This window comes from Gavia stellata, chromosome 29 (assembly GCF_030936135.1).
Source record: "Gavia stellata isolate bGavSte3 chromosome 29, bGavSte3.hap2, whole genome shotgun sequence".
NCBI lineage: Eukaryota > Metazoa > Chordata > Aves > Gaviiformes > Gaviidae > Gavia > Gavia stellata.
Window position 1 is genome coordinate 434,309 of NC_082622.1, and position 18,322 is coordinate 452,630.

The 18,322-nt window shown below is 46.1% G+C and overlaps 1 protein-coding gene across 3 annotated transcripts in view; it reads left to right on the forward strand.

Annotated features, from left to right (window-relative positions):
- The first annotated feature begins 1,161 nt into the window (after positions 1-1,161).
- FHL3 (four and a half LIM domains 3) overlaps positions 1,162-18,322 on the forward strand; it is a 30,984-nt gene continuing 13,823 nt past the window's right edge. For 2 of the 3 annotated variants that reach the window (XM_059830737.1, XM_059830738.1), the window contains exon 1: positions 1,162-1,196. The gene's annotated coding sequence lies outside the window, so the exon portion shown is untranslated. Of the gene's footprint in view, positions 1,197-3,620; positions 3,646-18,322 lie in introns of those variants that run through there. The other variant, XM_059830736.1, reaches the window with a different exon arrangement.

Consider the following 18,322-nt stretch of genomic DNA (forward strand, 5'->3'; position numbering starts at 1 on the left):
CGAGCGCAGCCCCGTTAAGCCGCGGCAGTGCTGTGCGGGTGGGAGGCTGGGCCGACCCGACCTCCCCCGGGACGAGGGCGTCTCTGCCGGCGCACGGTCCTGAGGGTCCGGTCGGAGCGCGGCCTGCCGCGGGGGTCTGTTGCTGTTCGGCGGCCGAACTCGCTCGGGAGACTCGGACCCGACCGTCGCGGCCAGGCGGGAGGGGCGCAGGGCGGCTGGAGGTCGCGGGCCCGCGGGTGGCTGGAATTCTATTGTAGAAACGTTCCCGCCGCCGCTAGAGACTCCCGGGCTCTCGCTCGCCCTGTGCGGCCCGGGCGGGGCGTGTCTGCGCCCTCCCGGGACGCGCAGGCCGGGCGCTGAGCCGCAGCCTGGTGCCGGTACGGCCAGGCACCCCCGAGCTCCACGCGCGTTTCAGCCGTGGGCCTTGTTGCGAGCCCACGGCTGCGTGGGGGAACAGCAGCGCCGCGAGGGAGCCGGCGCTTCCAGGAGGGGGAGCCGCAGGGCCGGCGGCGGCGGGGAGAGCGCCGCGGGGCTGCCTTGTGTCCAGCGCCAGGAGCCGAAACCGGCACTCTCCTCCGGGGCGGGAGCTGGCGTGTTTCTCCACTGCCCGTTCGGAGACAGGAGAGCCCGCGGCCGGCCGGCCCTCCCGGAGTCCGCCACCGCCGCTCCCTCCGTCCTGCGGACAGCCCCGCGCCTCGCAGAGCTGAGTAACGGGGGAGCGCGGCCCGCGGCGGGGCGGGCGGGCTCTGCGGCAGCTGGGCTGCGGGATGGCCGCTCGGAAGCGAACGCGGAGGCGAAGGGATTAGCACCGGGCCGGCTGCCTCGCGAGGGGGGTTCCGCCGCGCACCGCTGCTTCATGGGGCACACAGGGAGTATCCCGCGGGGGTCGGGTACAGGCGGCCCCGTTGCCGGGGCGCACGGACGCCCGGGCTGGCGGGAGCGTCCCGCTCGCACCCGCCGGCGCCGGCGGCGTATTCCGCTCTCGGAGCGAGTGCTGGTGCGGGGCGGGCGCAGGACGGGCGAGCCCGCTGCCCCCGGCCCGGCCCAGTCCGCCGCCCCTCGGCCCCGCCCCGCCCGGGGCCGGGCTCCGCGCCGCGCCGTGGGGCTGGGGAGCAGTGCCGAGCCGCGCCGCGCCGAGCCTGCCCATCGCCGGGGCGAGCAGCGAGCGGGGGGCGCGGCCCCGGGACGCCGACCAGGTGGGTCGGGACAGGCCGGGCCGGGCAGCGCCATGGCGGGGCGGCTGCGGCGGGAGCCGGGGCGGGAGTGCTGCGGTTGGCGGCGGGAGTCGCGGCTGCCGCCCGCTTTGGCCCCCGCAGCCCCGGGCGGGTCGGCAGCGGCGGGGGTTGCCCGGGGCGCAGCGGGCCGGGGTGGGGGGGCTGGAAGGGAAAGTGCCTCCGCGGTGGGTGTCCCCGGCGCTATCCGGGGACGGGGCATCCCCGCGGGACCGCGGCTGGGTTTGCTTTGTCGTTACCCGGGATGTAGCTCGCTCGGAGAGCTCTGCTTCGGTTTGTTCTAGGAAGCACAGCTTACACCGTTTATCTAAAAGAAAAAACCCCAAATCCTTCAGCCCAGTCTCTTTCCCAGACTGTAAAGTTGCAACGCTTAAGCTGTATTTTATTAAGAAAGCTCTGAAGCTTTACCCAGCTAATAAACTCAGAAGTAAACTTAAACCAAATGCTCAAGCGTAGTATAAATTTTCAACACATCCTAAATGGTTGCTATGTTTCCAGAGAATCTCAGGGTAGGTATGGGGAAAGACTACTCACAGCCTTGCTGCTTTTTTTTTTTTTTTTGGTGTTAAACAAAGACTCAAAAGTCACAGTTTGAATCTTGCTATTAAAAAACAGCTCAGCATGTTTTCAAAATTTGTTTTGCTGAACGCAGTTTTGTTTCAGATTGTTATGTTTTCTTATAGGTAATGTTTTCTTTTTTGGTTTCCAGTTTTGTCGGTGTTTTGTACTTGTGGTTACATGAATCACTTTGACTCTTTCATAAGAATTCATGGAAATGTTGGATATACTTTATAGTTAGCCTGGGTCAGGCATATTAGTAGGAATTACTCTCCACTGGCTCAAAGATCAAATGGATGGCATAGGATGGTGGTTACTTATCTTCACAGTGTAGGTTTTTATGCTGAGGTCTCTATACTTAGATTTTAATTTAATACGTTCACTGTTTCCCAGTTTTGAAAATCATAAAGGAATCTTTCCAAAATGGAAAGCCTATTATAGGAGCACAGGGAACGCCGCCCTGGACTGGCCTAAGGTCTGATGAACGCCGTGTCCTGGTGGCAGCACAGGCCAGTGAACAGCCAGGGAAGAGTGCGGGGAGATTGCTTTTACTTTTCTGATTCCTCGACCAAGCATTAGAAATCTGTGGCTCCTAGCTGCTATGAATGTGTGACTGTCAAATATTACTTTACTGTTAATTTTTGGAAGCTTTTTCTTGGGTATTTCCTTAGGAGTTTCTTGTATTTAAATATCTGCCTTTGGCATGAGTAATATTTTTCTGGTGTTCACAAAGGTGTTGAAGCCGTTTCATTTCCCTAATTTGCTTTGTCAAAATGTGGTTTAACTTCCTGATAGGCAAGCCATCAGCAGGACAGCAGGAAAGGGGAAGTCTGACATTTCTCCTGTCTTATTTTTGTGCCATTTTCTTTCCTTTTCCTAGGACGGAGACTGTATGCTTCTCTTGCTGGCTACTTCCTTAGAGGCACAGAGTTGTGAGCATTAGTTTAATTCTTATGCAGCTAGGTCTGTAATTTTATACACTTTTAAGACTGGTGGCATAGCATAGGAGACAAAAATATAGGCAATATAGTCAGTTGTGGGCACTAATTATAGTGGATGCTCTACAGCAAAAAGTAGGTTTTGGAATAAGAACTCCTTCAACCTGTACATAGGGAGTGGTGGGGACACACCGAAGGCACGGGGGTGTTTAGAAATATCCAGAATTCCCTGGCAAGAACTGTGAACAGTTCCCATGGTCTCAGTTTCTGGAGCACCACTGTCTCTCCATGTTGGCTGTTTTTGAGGTGCCTCTTGGGGGAAAACCGGTGCATCTTCCCTGCCTGCAGAATAGCATCCGAAGAGCTGAGCGGTGACTACTGTGCTGAAGATCAGGCTGGTTCCTTGGTCTTTGGGAGGTCGGTAGGTCACTGCCGTTCCCTGTGCAGGATTTGCAGCCATCTGCAGCACGTCTGCTGTCAGCTGTGCTTCCTGTTAACACTGCAGTTCGTTTTGGAGCCGACTCTGAAACAGCCTTGCTGTCTGAGGACACCGTGGCAGCTGAGTGGCTGGCTCAGTTCTCAGAGATCATCATGGGGAAGAAAGGCAGGAGTCTCTTTCCTGGCCTATGTCATTGTGGTCGCCCTGATCACACATGCTTTTTTTTCTTCTAGGGTACCAGCCTTGTGTGGCTATAGGCAGTGTTCACTGGTAGATAGATTTCTGAGGGGTATGAGCTCAGTGATGTTCTTTTGGGTTTTGGATCTAGCAGCTCTAAGACGGAGGTGAACCCTTGACTGATGGAGCCAGGACAAAGTTCTCTGCAGGCAGGTTACTGAAATTCCCAGTGCACCAACTTTGGAAGCACTTGGTTCTGTTCACAGCCAGGACGCACTTGCTGTATTGCTTGCTCTATGAGGTAAGATGCTTTCTACTGTGTTCTTAATTGTGGCTGAGCTGATGCTGTTACAAGGCCTGCTGTTTTTTGAAATCCCAGCAGGAAAATGGAATAAATTGATTACTTTTAGTGCTCAATTGATTCCCACTCCCTTTCCCTGGAAAAGGACTTCTATGGTAATCACAGCACTGATACACAAGATTTTGATGGTGGCCTGCTGGGGTCCTTGTTCACATCTGTGGGATTTTCACTGTCCTTTGCTTGCATGAGGTGATGCTTGAAGAGCCCTAATTACAGCAGTAGCCTCAGGAGAGAGACATGAGTGTAAACCTTTTTGCCTCTGCCTCACCTTTCGTGTGAGAAAGTTTCCATAGACAAAGAAGGTGTTTATGGAAAACTGGGGACTGACTGGCTGGCTGGTCTGAATAAAAGCCAAACTACATAACTGGACAAACAGCTTCATAATTTCTTGTGACTGCTCAAGTAAGGAAACCATTTCTCCTCTGGTGTTCAGTATTCAGTATCCCTGGTTGACATCCACTGTTCTTGGATTGCCCATGCCAACCATGGAGCACTCAGCTTGGTCTGGCAAGAAGGTGGTGCGAATGACATTTGCAGTTTTGCTCAGCATTTGACTCCAGAGTGCAAGCTGCTACACCTCGTTCCTTAGGGGACTTCGACTATTTCTGCTGAAATAGGTGCAATTTCAATTGCCAAACTGGAAAAATTCAGAGGGAACTTGACAATGTTTTGCCTGGTGATGTCATGAAAACAAATGTAAATGTTTTACTGTTTTTAAAAAAAAAAAAAGGACAGCTATAACAATAGACACCAGCTGCATCTAGGAAAGGGAAAAGACCAGTTGTGAGGGGGCAGAGAAACTTTGCCAGTATTATTTAATGTTCGGATTACTACCAAGAGTTTGGGATCACTTTTAAAGGACAAGACATTCAATTATGAGGGCTGAGAGTTTGCAAGCAAAGGGGTTCAGCTGCACGTGCTTTGTTGCTTTTAATGGGACTTGGGTCCCACAGCCAGACTTGGCAGCTCTGACTGCTCTCTGTGAAGCAGCTGCCATGAAGCTGCTGCAGCGTTCTCCATTCTGCAGTCATTCGACAGAGAGGAGGTGGCATTTCCCGTGAAGGCTGATATGTAATTACTAGACTTTGTCCATTGAGAAATGGTGGGTCTTTAGCTAGTTGGAAGGAAAAATGCTTCATTCTGCAATGTAGTTGCTGAGAAAAGTCCTTTGTGTTTGTTTCTTCTCTTCCTTCCGTTTTGCACTGGTTTTGCCAGGTGTAAAATACAATTGTCAGCAGTTTACGGGGAGGGGGAGTGTCAGTTTTCCTGTTGAAGAAAATATCAAGGGTCTGATTGTGAAAGGAAAGGGGAAATAGAAGAATGCCACATGGCTTCCACCTTCCTGTATTTCATCCTTGCAGAATTGCCTCTGCTCAGTGACTCACTTTGTGTCTGTTGATATTTTCTAAATGGAGAACAGTTTTAACAATGATTCTGCCCTTACTCAACAGGAGCCCACTGGGAGGATAGTATTATGCTGGGAGGAATCGGAAAGACATGTTCATTAGGGCTAAGTTAATAGTTAATCAAGAGTTATTTAGAAATGTGTTAACACAGAATCCAAATACCAATGGAATAAAAATCCTGAAATTTATGTTCTTGTTCTTAGTGCAGTCTCACTTTTGCTTTATTTGGCCTGTGGACATCTGACTGTTAACATTAAGTCGTATCATTTTTTATTTGCTTCTGAAGATATTGCTGTAGATTGTCGTAGGCTTGCAAGTTGCAGAGTTCTTATGTAAAGTATTTCGAACTTCTCAAATAATAAAAAAAAAATCTTAAATCAGCGCCATGGATAAATATTAACTCTAGACCCTTCTGATTGGTGTAATCGCTGGACGAAACTTTGTTGATGTTTGTGCCCAACCTGCCCAGTACCAGTTCTGTTCAGGAATATAAATTCTCTTCCAGCACCAACCTGGTGGCTGATGCCAAGGACATAATCTCAACTAACTGCATCCTAACTTAGTTTTGAACATCTAAGCTGTAAGCCAGAGGAATGTGCTGTATCTGACCTGGAGCTGTTAGCGGCCTTCAATATCATAAATCCAGTGAGTGGAGAAGCCAGTGCAGGTGACTGGACAGCTGGAGCTGTTTTCTCTACACACAAGGGAAAGGAACCTCTGCATAGCTCAAGGAAATGCTCAGTGTTGTTGGAATGGCTGTGGACCTGCTTCCCTAGTGCTTCCTTCAGCACATGTTACACTTGACCCTGCCAGTACTAAACGCCAATAGGAGTCGAGTCATTGTCCCCAGTGGCAGATTAAACTGCTTGGCCATTGTTGAGAGTCCAAGATTTTCCTCTCTCACTCTGTTTAAATGACTGCTTGGATGTGCAGCCAAAGTAAACATGAGCTAATAAAAAATGTGGAGATAACAGATACAGACTAGCTGTTGTGGACTAAAAAGGCATGCTGTGGCACAAAGATGTGCGAGTTTTGCTTGCATCTTTTCTACTGTAGTTTTGAAGTTCAATTACCTGAAAAAGAGGTGGTACGGATCAAGTATAACTTCCTTTCTATTGCGATAGGGAAACTGTATTTATGTGTATTTCTTTGAATAAGAAAGGGATCTGTGAGGCTGCTGAGGATCTAGTGCCTGCCTTGCAAGGTCTAGTGCGCAAACCCCAGGCTAGCACTTCCTCACTTGAGAGCTGGAAGTGCTGTGGCAGTCCATGCAGTTTTGGAATACTTCCCTGTATTTTCCCCCAGTCAATTTCCTAGTTGGCAATAAATGCATTTTCAGTTGACTTTTTACTTTTTCATTTACTGAGTACACAGCCTGTGAAGGCCATTGCTGTAAGATAACATTGAGATCAGCAGTTGGCAGGGGGTTGTAAGGAGGTGAGATATCTACATGGCTATCAGGAGTGCCTAAACTTATGGTAAAGGAAAGAATGAGATTGGGAGAGGATCAAAAATCTTTGAGTGTGAAGCCCCTGTGGTGTGATAGGGGTTGGATTGTCCCTGTATTCCTGTGATGCAGTGCTGTTGAATACTGTCTTACGTTATAAAAGGTGCTGAAGTGAGTAGCTGGAGACGTACTATAATTGTTTGGATATACAACTGTTTTAAGTGCTTGTATGTTGCTAGCATACGTAATCACTGTGTGTCTGAAGACAGCTGACCTATCAAAGTCCTTTTGCAGTGGCTTTCTTTGCTTTCCTCTTCCTGAGGCCTGGGTTTGAATGCCTTTGGCTTTGGTGGGACAGTGCGGTCTTGCACTCTGTCCTCCAGCCTCTTCTGTAGTGGAATGGCAAGCAGTGATCAAAAGGTTATAGAGAAACTGAGGACTGAGAGTGTGATATGGCTGATATGACATTAAAGGATTAAAGGCTGCTGGGCAATAATTACCATAAACAATGCAGACAAGTCCAGATCTAGGAACAGTTTTTCCTCTTTCATCCCAAGCCAGTCATGGCTCATGCTGACAGCACACCTGGAAATGAGGTAACTGAATACTCTGCCCACATTGTTCAGATTAGCTGGGGCTTGGGCACAGACGTAGCATGTGTTTTCTCTACTCCTGGGCAACCTTTGTTCTCCTGCAGCTGGGAAGTTTTACTGATGAAATGAGACAAGACAGGGTGCTTCTCTTCCTTTCTCGGGAGGGACGCTCCAAAGCCGCCTGTGGTGTGACTTTCCTGTGAAATACCTTTCCAGATGCAGAGATCTTGCTGCTATTGGAGCATGAGGTGGAAATACTTCCAGTGCTGCCTGAACATGTTATTTAGGTCAATTGCAAGGAAGATGGCAACATGAATCAGAAAAGGAGTTGGAAGAGGAGGAGAGTCATTAGACAGCACCTTGAAATCCCCTGCCAATGCAGGATTTTTCTCTGCCACCACAGAAGCACAGTTAGAGATCACATTCTTTGTCTTCTGTGCTCTCTGTACATTCTTGTAACTATGAGTAGCTGGACTGGAAATGAAAGAGAAGACTGCAAACAAAAGCCTTGCCTTTATTACTCTGCATCAGTGTACCTATTTCCTGCTGTATTAACTAATGTCTCTGAAACAGAGAGGGAGAGCAAGGTCTCCTCCTTATCCCTCTGGAAAATAAGATACATCAGAATAACTGCTCTAACTGCATCCATTTTGGGTGAATGAGTCTCCGGAAGATGCTTTTGTGGAGGCACAGTCATCACATTTTTGTGGCAACTGCCCACTGGTGGAGTGCTGGCCGAAATAGCTGGGATGATTTTCCCACCAGGTAATGGGCAGGCTGTGCCTGGTGCGGTGCGGCAGCGCCAAGCAGCGCTGGGGCTGCACAGGGAGTAGAGCAAAGCCAACAGCCTGAGTGCGCTCGGCTGGGTGTTGGGCTGAAGGGATATCAGCGGTGGTGGGAAACCTTCTAAAAATGTCCTGTTGGGCAGGACTTTGCCGAGCACTCCGTTTCCCTTCCCAGAGGAAGCAGCCTTAATTTACCCGTTGCTCTGTAGAGACCTGTAGGCTAAAACAAATTATTCTTACGCAGTAGAAAACATTGGGACCAACCTTAACTGATGAAGTAATTTGCCAGCTTTTAGCCTCAAGATCCCTAGTCCCTCAGGGCTTTCCAGCGTAATGACTTGGGTCCGTTTCCCAGAAAGATTCTCTTGGATATGTGCTGTTGGCAATACTCTGGCTCATTACTGGACGTTTTATTTTTCCAAGAGCCAGCTCTTGTTAGCTACGTTCTCACAGCATTGTTTTCTTTCTAGAAGAAGCTTTTGCTGGCTCTCCTAAACTATCACATGGGAATTGCTTACTAGCTTAGATTTATTTTTTTTTGTTTTGACCCAAAGCTGCGCTTCGCTCCCCTCTGTAACACTGCCAACATAATTTCCAGTCTCTTTTAAGCGTATGTTTTGCAATAATATCTAAACTCTTGGCTCCAAATAACTGCCTTACAGAGAGATTAGTATCTTTTAACAAAGGAATTGAGAAGCAAATAGTGAGAACAAAAGCAGTATCTTGAGAGTCTATAAGACTATCCTGACCTTTCCCAAAGGCCTCAGCCTAGACTTCAACATTTAGCTAGCAGATGGCAGAAATCAGGGTGGACTTTGGTTTGCATAGTCCTCTGCCCAGTCACTGCGTTTGCTGGAAACGTGCTCTGCACATTGTGGCCATCTGGGCTTGACTGTACTATTCTTATAATCTCCAGGGAGCCTTCTCTAGCAGAGCTCATCTCTGATGGAAGTCCTCTTTGGCTGACCTTGCAATGAGGCTAGTATTAGCAGCGTGGATTTTTGAGATTTGACAGCAGCATTCTTCACAAGAAGAAAACTGGCTTGGGAAATGTTTTGTCCTGGCTGGGAAAGAAGGTATGCCACTTGGCAGCTGTGGTCTCCAGGTATCCAGCTGGGTACGTGGTATTAAACTAGAGAGTGGGGAGGTCAATATTAACGTTTTCAAAACTTCAGGAGAAAGTGCTACAGGAACGCAAAGGCTTTCAGAAAACAACTGAAAAATTGCCTTTGTTTTAGACTGGAGAACTAGATGTGGAAGTGGGAAGGAAGTTGTACGAGGCCATTCAGGAAATTAGCAGCAGTGGTGGGAGTATACCTTGTATCTTCTGATATTAAAAAGCTCCCCTTTGGTTTGCATCAGTGCATGTCTGGGAGGCTGTGTCTGATCTGCAGAAATAAGGATTGATGGTTAGAGAATTGGCATCTTTGGAAGTGAAATTTCTCTCCTAATTAGCACATTGCTGAATTTGAGTTGCAGGTGAGTTGAGTTCCAGTTGCTCCATGCGTTCTTATGAGTTTAGTGCATATGACTATATAGGAGTGCACAGATTTCAGCATCTCCCTAGGACTAAATAGCACCAGGGTTAAATGTATTTGCTTTAGCTACAAATTTTTGTGGCAGAATAGCAGAAGTGTGTAAAGCTTATGCTCTGGTGAATGTTAAATGGGACTACGTACACTTACATTTCTATCCTCGTTGATTTCTTTGTACTGCAGTAGTATCATAGATCTGGAGCTTGCAGATTTCAATTAAATTTGCGCAAAATGGCTTTGGGGCAGTTTCTGCTTGAGAATCGTTGTTGTTGTCCCTGTACATATAAAACCTGATGCACCAGACAAAAATAATGCAATCAGAATGGATTTTCTAGAAATGTTTTCTAATCCCTCTGAATTGTGATTCTTAAAATTTATATTCAAATGTCTTCTGCCACACAGGCAGAATGAGGGCTCCAAGTGGTGTGAATAACTGCTCTTGGCAGCACTATTTACCAAAGTAGTAGCTAAGTTGGATCCTGTATGTTCTGACCTGCCCGAGTCACAGGCTGTCCATTTGTGCCAGCTGCTGTAGTGTGCCGGAGAATTTCCTGCATTGCTTTTTAAAGGTTTATATATGCAGGGACAAAAAATAGATCAGAAGACTCGCATACACCATTAAGATCCTTTCCTGATGTTATGTGCTGTGTAGCCACCTTTTCCTCCAAGCTCTTTCCAGCTGGCCTCGTCTCTCCATGCTATTCCAAGGTTTTTTACCTTTATTTGCATGAGTGAGCCTGGGGTTGTGGTCTCTTTTGCTCGTCCTTTGGTAGGGCAGGCAGTTGAGAGGTGTTGAACCTGGAGCTGAGAGTCTCAGAATTGCAAGGGAGCTGACTAACAGGTGGCTGCTTACAGAGGGAGGCGAGAGTCCGGTGTGGGGGTCCCGACAGGAGGCAGAATCTTCATCTGAATCTAAACGAACGGCCTGCTTTTCAGAGGAACTGAGCTGACGTTGCCTGAAACCAGAAGAATGGATAGGTGCTCAGCATTCCTGGAATTGAGAGGCCAAGATACAGGCTGCCAAATACAAAAACAAGGCAAGAACAAAACCAAAACCCCTCCCAGCCTCTGTTCGGAGGCCGTAACTGCTCTGGCTCAGATACACAGTGTTTCAGGTGTGGAAGGGTATATCCCAGCTTGAGCGGCCGGTCCCATGAGCTGTGCTGTCCTCTGGGGAGCAGAGTGTCTGCGTTCCCGTTTGCACTGTGCATCTCGCAACGTGTGCTCACAGACCTGTGTTCACTTCTAAATCACCCTGCTCTGTACTCATGAAACTTTCATGATGGATTGCTGAATGCTGAACCTGTGGCACCCATTTGTCTTCTGCTCCCTCCTGCCTGTCCCAGTCCATCCTTAGTGAAAAGTCTCACTCTTTCCTCGGCCTTTTGCACTCTCCAGCTGTGCACCGCTTGGAGCTCACCTGAGGCTACTTTTGACAGGAGAATTTGTGTGGTGGTCCCAAAGAGGCTCCTCTCCACGTCTGCCCTGTTGCAGCTTTGTCCCTTTGTTTCCCAGGCATAAGGGACTTGTGCCTTTTGCAGCTCTCTCCGGCTCAGCTGGCCAGCCCTCCTTCAGCCATGCTCTTGAGAAATGTTAGTGGAGAGTTAGACCTGGCAGATGGAGGCTGTTACCTCATTCCACAAAAATGCTTTGTTATTGAGAAAATGGAAACTGTCTGAGGTTTGGGAGCTGAATAAGAGTCATTGGTGTCTGTTTTAACCGCAGTTTGGTGGTGACTGCTGAAAGTTCCCCTCTCCGAGCATTCCCTTTTCCTACACCCATAATCTTCAAGTCATCGGAGAGCTGCAATGATTTAACTCATTAGCTGAGCAACTGCTGAATACTGTTGCACACTCTGCAGAACCTTTGCTAAAACCTCAGCATCTTCCAGCAGAAGAAAAATGGCTAGCCAATAAATAACCCTCTGCAAACTGTTGGCCAGAAAAGTGATCCCTATGGATACTAAGCCAAATTCAACTTTTTTACAATCTCAGCTGTGCCTCTTGTTTACCTGATTTTTAAAAAGCTGTATTAAGATTATGCAGGAACTTCTTGGAGAGAAAAGGCATGCATGGAGGCTTATGTTTTGTAATCCTTTAACACAGGTATCTGAATCCCAGTTCTGAAGAGAAATTCCTTTTCATCAGTAATTTTTAAAAGTAGATTTCAGCACTGGGAATTTGGGAGCATAGGAGAAAGAATAAAAATAGTGATTGAACTATTTGCAAGCTGGTTTTCATATTGCTATGACTTGAGTATGACTCAGTACGGAAGAGCATTAACCTAAATACAAGACTTGGTTTAGTTAACAGATATTTGTATGTATTTGTGAAACTGTGGCATCTGATACCTCCTGCCGAGAACATTGCATAAGCATTATTCACCAAGCACCCTAATACAGCTGAAAGCAGCAGTGTTAGCTTTTTGGAAATAAAATGAACGCTATTTATGTATTTTTAAACTAATGAATATTAGTGGGCCAAATTAATGTCTTCCAGCTGCTACAGATGGTTTTTACATGACTAAATATTTTGGTGCATAGAAAAACCTAGAATACTGGAACCACAAGATATTAAATATTTAATTATTACCCGGGAATGTAAATACGACCTTGATATTTTGAATTTGTTTATCCAAATTTCAAGCGTTCACTTAGAAATTAACAAGATTGGAACCATATTAATTGGTTATGTGGGAAGAAGAGTGACTACTCAGTGTCTTCTCCAAATTTCTTTAAATATTATAGTGGATTTCAGTAACGGGAATTTGCCTAACTGGAGAAATAGTCCCAGCTGTTTCAGGCAGAACCCAGGATCAGTATTTTAGCTGTAATGAACTGTTTCCCTTCTAGATCCCTGCTTTCTGTGGGTTTACAGTGTAACCATAAAAATCCTTTCCAGGCTGAGCTCTGCCTCCTGAGGTCTTTGGGAGGTTTTTTAATATAAACTGCAAATTGTAAAAACAATTAGCAGTTGATTTTTCAGGCGTTATCTTACCACTTTAGAGCCCATTCTGGACACGTGTTGTTCCTGTAAGAGTAAAGCAACCTTACTTCTTGAATGATCCAGCCCCTCATGTGAGTGTATCGTAGGTTAGGTAATTTCTGTTGTAGTTCAGATCCGTGTGGCTGCAGATCATGCCATTTTCCGCTAAAGCAGCGTATATACTAACTCAGTACTGCTGGTGAAACATGTCTGGTTTTTAAGGCTCTTCTACTGAAACAAAAGAAATTTAATAATAGTATAAAACGTCTGTCTGAAAGGCATGGTTGAAGACAAAAATTCCTCTCTGAGGTCCACATGTGATGGCAGTATTCCTAGATACTGCTTAGGATGTGAAGATGGTGAAGAAAGTAGAGCAACAAAAAAGTAGATCCTGAACTGCCTCTTGAGTGCAAGGACTACGTTTGTCAGCATCTCATGATCCCATGTAGTGCCCTAAACTACTGACTTTTGCCAGGCTTTTCGCCTCACCTTGGAATTCCACTACCCTCGTTTAAAGAAAACATGGCTTTTTCTGTTTTTAAGAACTAACACAGTTTGAACTGGTGCATAACTCCTGGTGTTGCAGTACTCCAGAGCCTTCTTCCAGCTCAGCATGCTCACTTTTAAAGCCTGAAGTTTAAATAGTAGGAGCGACTAGCAAAGGCATGGTGTTACTTGGTCGAAAGATTGGGAGTCTGGATTAACTGTACTTTGTAACTGCACAGTACTGTGTCTGTCTGTCATAGAATGGTTTGGCTTGGAAGTGACCTTAAAGATCATGTCCTTCTCTTCCTTCTCGTCCTTCCTTTTTCCCCTGCTTCTCACAGAGAGCTCAGTTTGTGGAATCTATTTGGGCGTAGGTCTATCATGTGCATTAGTGGGTGTCCCAGTTTCCAGGCTGACAGGGATATGTGCTGCATCTCAGAAGGAGACGAAAGGTGGACGGGACCTTGGATCTTGGTTCCATTTTTAGTTCTACCAGGCTTGCCTTGTGCCAAAACCTTCCAAGGTGATAATCCCAGGAGGGAGATAAAATAACTCCCTGCCCTGCAGGTATTATAAGGGTAAATAATGTTTTTGCCTGTGACAGCTGTTAAGGAATTGAGGAAGCAACAATCCTATGAGAGGTACAGGATGTCAGATCGGTGGAAACTGAGCGCTCTTGCATTTATGGTCTTGCACTGGATCATCATATGTATTTGTGTTATTTGCAGTAGGGAATCAGGGAGCTAAACTACTTTCCAAATAAAGAAACTAATCTTAATTTGTGTCCTTAAACGTGGATTAGTTATTCTCATCTGCCTCTTTTCTCAGCACATGGAAATTTTCAAATAGAAAAGTCAGCGTTTAAATTTTAAGGCATTTCAGTGGCTACCTTTAACACAGTGAACACTTCATATCAAGAAAATTGCTGTGATGCCCAACTCAGAGCATTCTGGAATATGTAGAGTAATAGTGGTACTTACTAAAGAGTCATTAATAGCAAAAAGTACACAGTGTGTTGCATGTAACTCAGCCAAGAGAAGTTTTATTTCTAGTATTCCTCAACCCTATGCAAACATCATGCAACTCACAGGAAGATTAAATCTGGCCCATTGCGCTTGAATAGAAGTCTTGGATGGAACTTTTGGAGAGCCTGAAGAGCTGTGTGTGGAAAATCACAAATGCACTTCAGGTTGGTGAAGGTGTGAGACCATATGCACAGACTGTATCATGCTTCATGCTCTGTGAAACAATGACTTAACTAAGGAATGATGAAATGAATGCTTTCAGATCCTTGATAGCTTTGTGGTTTAATTTTGGAAGACGACGCAGACAGAGCAGAACTTTGAATAGGTGGAAGAGGGCAATCCAGAGATTTTGAATAACTGGGTCCCAAGTAGATCACACTGTTTGAATAACACTGACCCTCTCCAGTGGAAATTGGTGAGTTCTGCTGCTCACCTCATTAGCACCTGACTTGGTAAGTCAGGCTAATAATGATGTTCATTAGCTTTTCACTTTCTGTTAGGAGTTTTGCTTGTTCTCTTTTTTTTTTTTCCCCTGTCATTGTGACATTGAGAAATAGAAAGGGTTTGGAAGTGAAATGCACCTACACAAAATTGGAATCGGAATTCTTCTGTCTCTTACGAAAATTTAGAGTAACTTGAATTGTATGTGTCCAATTTCCAGTCACAAGTAATGACATTTAAACCTCTGTAGGAAATGCAATCCCTGTGCTGATGTCACCCTCTGGTTTATGATGTGACTGCTTTTGTTTCTGGGCAAGCACTTGAGTGTTTTGCTGGCGAAGTGGTGATTTACTAGTGAGAGTCTCTTGCTGGTCGCACCTGCTCTGTCTGCAGTGTGAGTCGCTGGGAGAGCCACCCTCGTACCGCTTCTTACAGCGCTGCTGCTGCTGTTGAGACCATTGGGTTTTACGCTGGTCCATCCCATTTGGCAATGCAAGGTAACAGAGAACTGGTCTGAGTTTTTGTTTCCAGGGGTTTGCCAATGTGGGACAAATAGCTTGTAAATAGAGCATTTTTGTTCTGGTGGGTTAGGAGAACAGAGGGAGGGTTATTAGGGCATTGGTGGTGCCTTGTTGCAGTGAAGCCCACGATCCTCAAACTGCCTGAGCATGCAAACAGCTTTGGAAAATCTTTCGATCTAGTCACAGAGCAGGCTGCTGTTGCTTCCTTCAGTGAACGAGTGTGGAGCATCTTCTTTGCGGCAAAGAAATGGGGCATTGCTTCGTATCTGCTGCTTCAGGGGCTGAAACATCAACTCTTCTTGATCTTTACCTGAAAGTTGTCATGAGAGGAGCCTCCATTAGATAAAAAGGAACCAAAAGGTCAGAATTTTAATCTGTGACAGATCTGTTTTGTGTTGGTTTCCTTGTAAATCTCAGATTTAAATGAGAGAATGAGGGTCTGTAAACGAGCCACAGAGCTGGATCGAGGGCTCTCTAATATTGTTCCCTCTTTCCTGTTCATGTGAGGGGGTCTGTAAAGGAGCAGTTTTCCTCTCTCTGCGTTTTTAGGCACAGTCAGCACGTGTGCTTTACCATGCTGTCTGCCAGCAGCAGTGCTCCATGTTGCCCAGACTGAAGTGCTGCCACTAGTTCAGAGACAGACACATCCAGTGGGCCGGGGCCATAGATGTTGGAAACTCAATGTGTAGCTGCATGATACAAAGGCATTCATAAATTTATTGAGTGTTTGTGCCACTTAAAATAGCTGTTTCCACTTAGTCTTTTGGATGTGGCACCAGTTCTCCCTTTCATAGGTACCACCAAAGACTCTCTCTCTCCGAGTACGGCAGCACAGCATGGCAGAAATGGGAAAGCATGTTGCATCTTGCAAATTTCTTTTTAATGCTGCGAGGAGTTATTTCTTAGAGATTTTATGTAAAGTATGTGACAGTTACCGATGGCTTCTTTTGTTTAAAATGTGCAATATTTAAAAGTAATTTTTAAAGGTGCCAGTGAGAAATGCTTTAACAAGGAGACTGGTTTAAGATAACCAGCTCTGTATAGTAAAAGTAAATGTCACCTGATGACCAGATCACCTAGTAGAGAAATCTTCAGCCACAGAAGATGGAAACTTGTTTCACTCCTACGTTGGCAAGGCAGTGGCTAAAAGAAGAGGTTCTCTTCCTCTCTCACCGATCCAGTTTGTGCCCATTCTGTACTTTCTTTTACTCTCGAGGGCTCAGCTATGCTGTCCTTGCAGAGCGCTACCTTTTTTCAAGAGGGTTGCAGCTGGCACATACAGCATCTCCCAGGCAACAAATGATCTTAGTTTTGTTTCGGACCACAGGCAAGCAGTTCTCGGGACGGTAACATGAGACAATTTGTCCTTGCCAGGATTCAGTCCTTCCCCAGATTTAGAAGCTGCTCACATGCTGCGGGCTACAGAGCTGTGATTGCCTTTGGTTGCAAGGGACACCAGCAGCTGTAAGAAGTACTTTAGGTGGAGACTGTCCTTGCTTCTCGTGCAAATAGCCAGCACAGGTGGCAAGGCCCACGGTTAGTGATTGGGACGGTGGGAGAGAGGCTGCTGGGCAAGAGCTTGTGTGGCACACGAGTGTCGTTGCCGTGTCTCCCCTGTCACCTTCCTGACTTTCTCTTCACGCTGCTGATTTTGCATGCGGGTGGAGAGCCCCAAGGGGCACAAAACTGACAGGGTTACAATGCAGGTTACCTTTGTCAGTCAATATATCTGCTTATATCAAGAAACCAACTACAAATGCTCATGTTTGGGAGACAAAGAATCAAATCGGAAAAGGGAATATTTTGACCAAATTTGGTGAAAAAATTCGCTTCGCCCTTTGAGTAATAGGCATGCATTAAATAAAACGTGTCTGGTTTATATGTCTTTTCCCGCTACTGTAAGTCAAAGTTGCTTTGTTTATTAAAAAAAACTGAAGTTGAGCAGAGCCCTAATCAGCAAAAGAGCTGCCAGGCTTTCTGGAGAAGACAGTTAATAAGGGATTGGGCTCAGACCACGCAGGTTTGCTTTTCAGCATGTGAGCACAAAACACGCGCACTGTGACTGCATCCGTCCCCTGCAGCCTGACCACAAGTTCACGTGCGTGCTTGTTCAGAAGCAAGCTTGAAGCAGCCCTTTGATTGCCTTGATGTGCAAAATAGAGGTATAATCTCATAAGTACCTTTTATTCAGCAGACTACAAAAAGCTTTGTAAACACTAACTTAAATTATGTATCACCTCAGAAATAAGAATCGCTTCATCCTCAGTTTAAAAAACAGCTGCCTCTAAGGAAAAGAAAAGTAAACACTACAGCACAAGGCTAGAATTGTAAGAGAACCTTAGGGAAATAGAGAGGCATTCCATTATTTCACAGTGGTATCTGTACTGAGATGCACACACCCCAAGAACTAGCAACTGGAGCAGTCAGATTATTTTTTCTGCATATAGGCTGTGATGTCTGTTTGAATTGCAGGGTTCTTGTGTGCTGAGCAGATCTAAGATGAAGGTAAATTGGCCTCAGTGTGCAGTTAGTCATTTCCTGTCATGCTTTCATGTTTGAATTCTAGTGTACTGGGTATGACCTTTATTTCATGGGGCAAAGAGATTTTGAAACACTATTGCTGGAGTCCTGGGTTTGTGCAGTTGGATAAGCTCTTAGGCATTTATATGGATATGGGCCAACTTTGCTGGGTTACATGGGCATAAATCAATCCTGTCCAAAATTAAACTTTCATTGCTAGATTATAATCCCCACAACATGCTTATTCTTTGGGACTCCCTTTTTCTTTTTGTAATAGCTAGGGCATTATAAAGATCTCACTGGGTTTCTGCATTTGGACGGTTTAGGACGTCCTAGGCTCTGTGCAACAGAGATCTGTCTTTTGAGTTTGGGGCGTGGATGCGTTTTCGCATTTGATCTTTGTGGTCATGTGTTTGTTTCTGGAGAACACTGACTTCATGCAGGGGCCCTGTACCTCGTGTGAGGTTGTAATTGCAATGATGTGTGGTGTTACAAGGCCGTAGCACGCAGAACAAGAAAACTTATGCTACAACAGGCAGGTAACACGAAGCACCTTACCTACCAATTTGTAGTTTCACGTACATTTATATATAACTCTCTTCATGACTTCCTTGACAAAACCTCATCCAGTTATGATCCTTTCCCACCACCTTTTCTTGTCCATCACTTCATAATGACACAGGCAAAGAAGGTTCAGAGATAAAATATACCACTTCTAAGCAACAGATATTTCACTGTCCAGATTAGCTTCTGCGTAGACGTGGTGTGGAACCTGGGGCCTGGAGGCCAGCCACTGCCCATTAATTTGTTTTATATGGTTGATGACTATCTTTAGGGTTTGTTTTGTGTTCTTGCGTTGCTGTTTGTTGCCAGT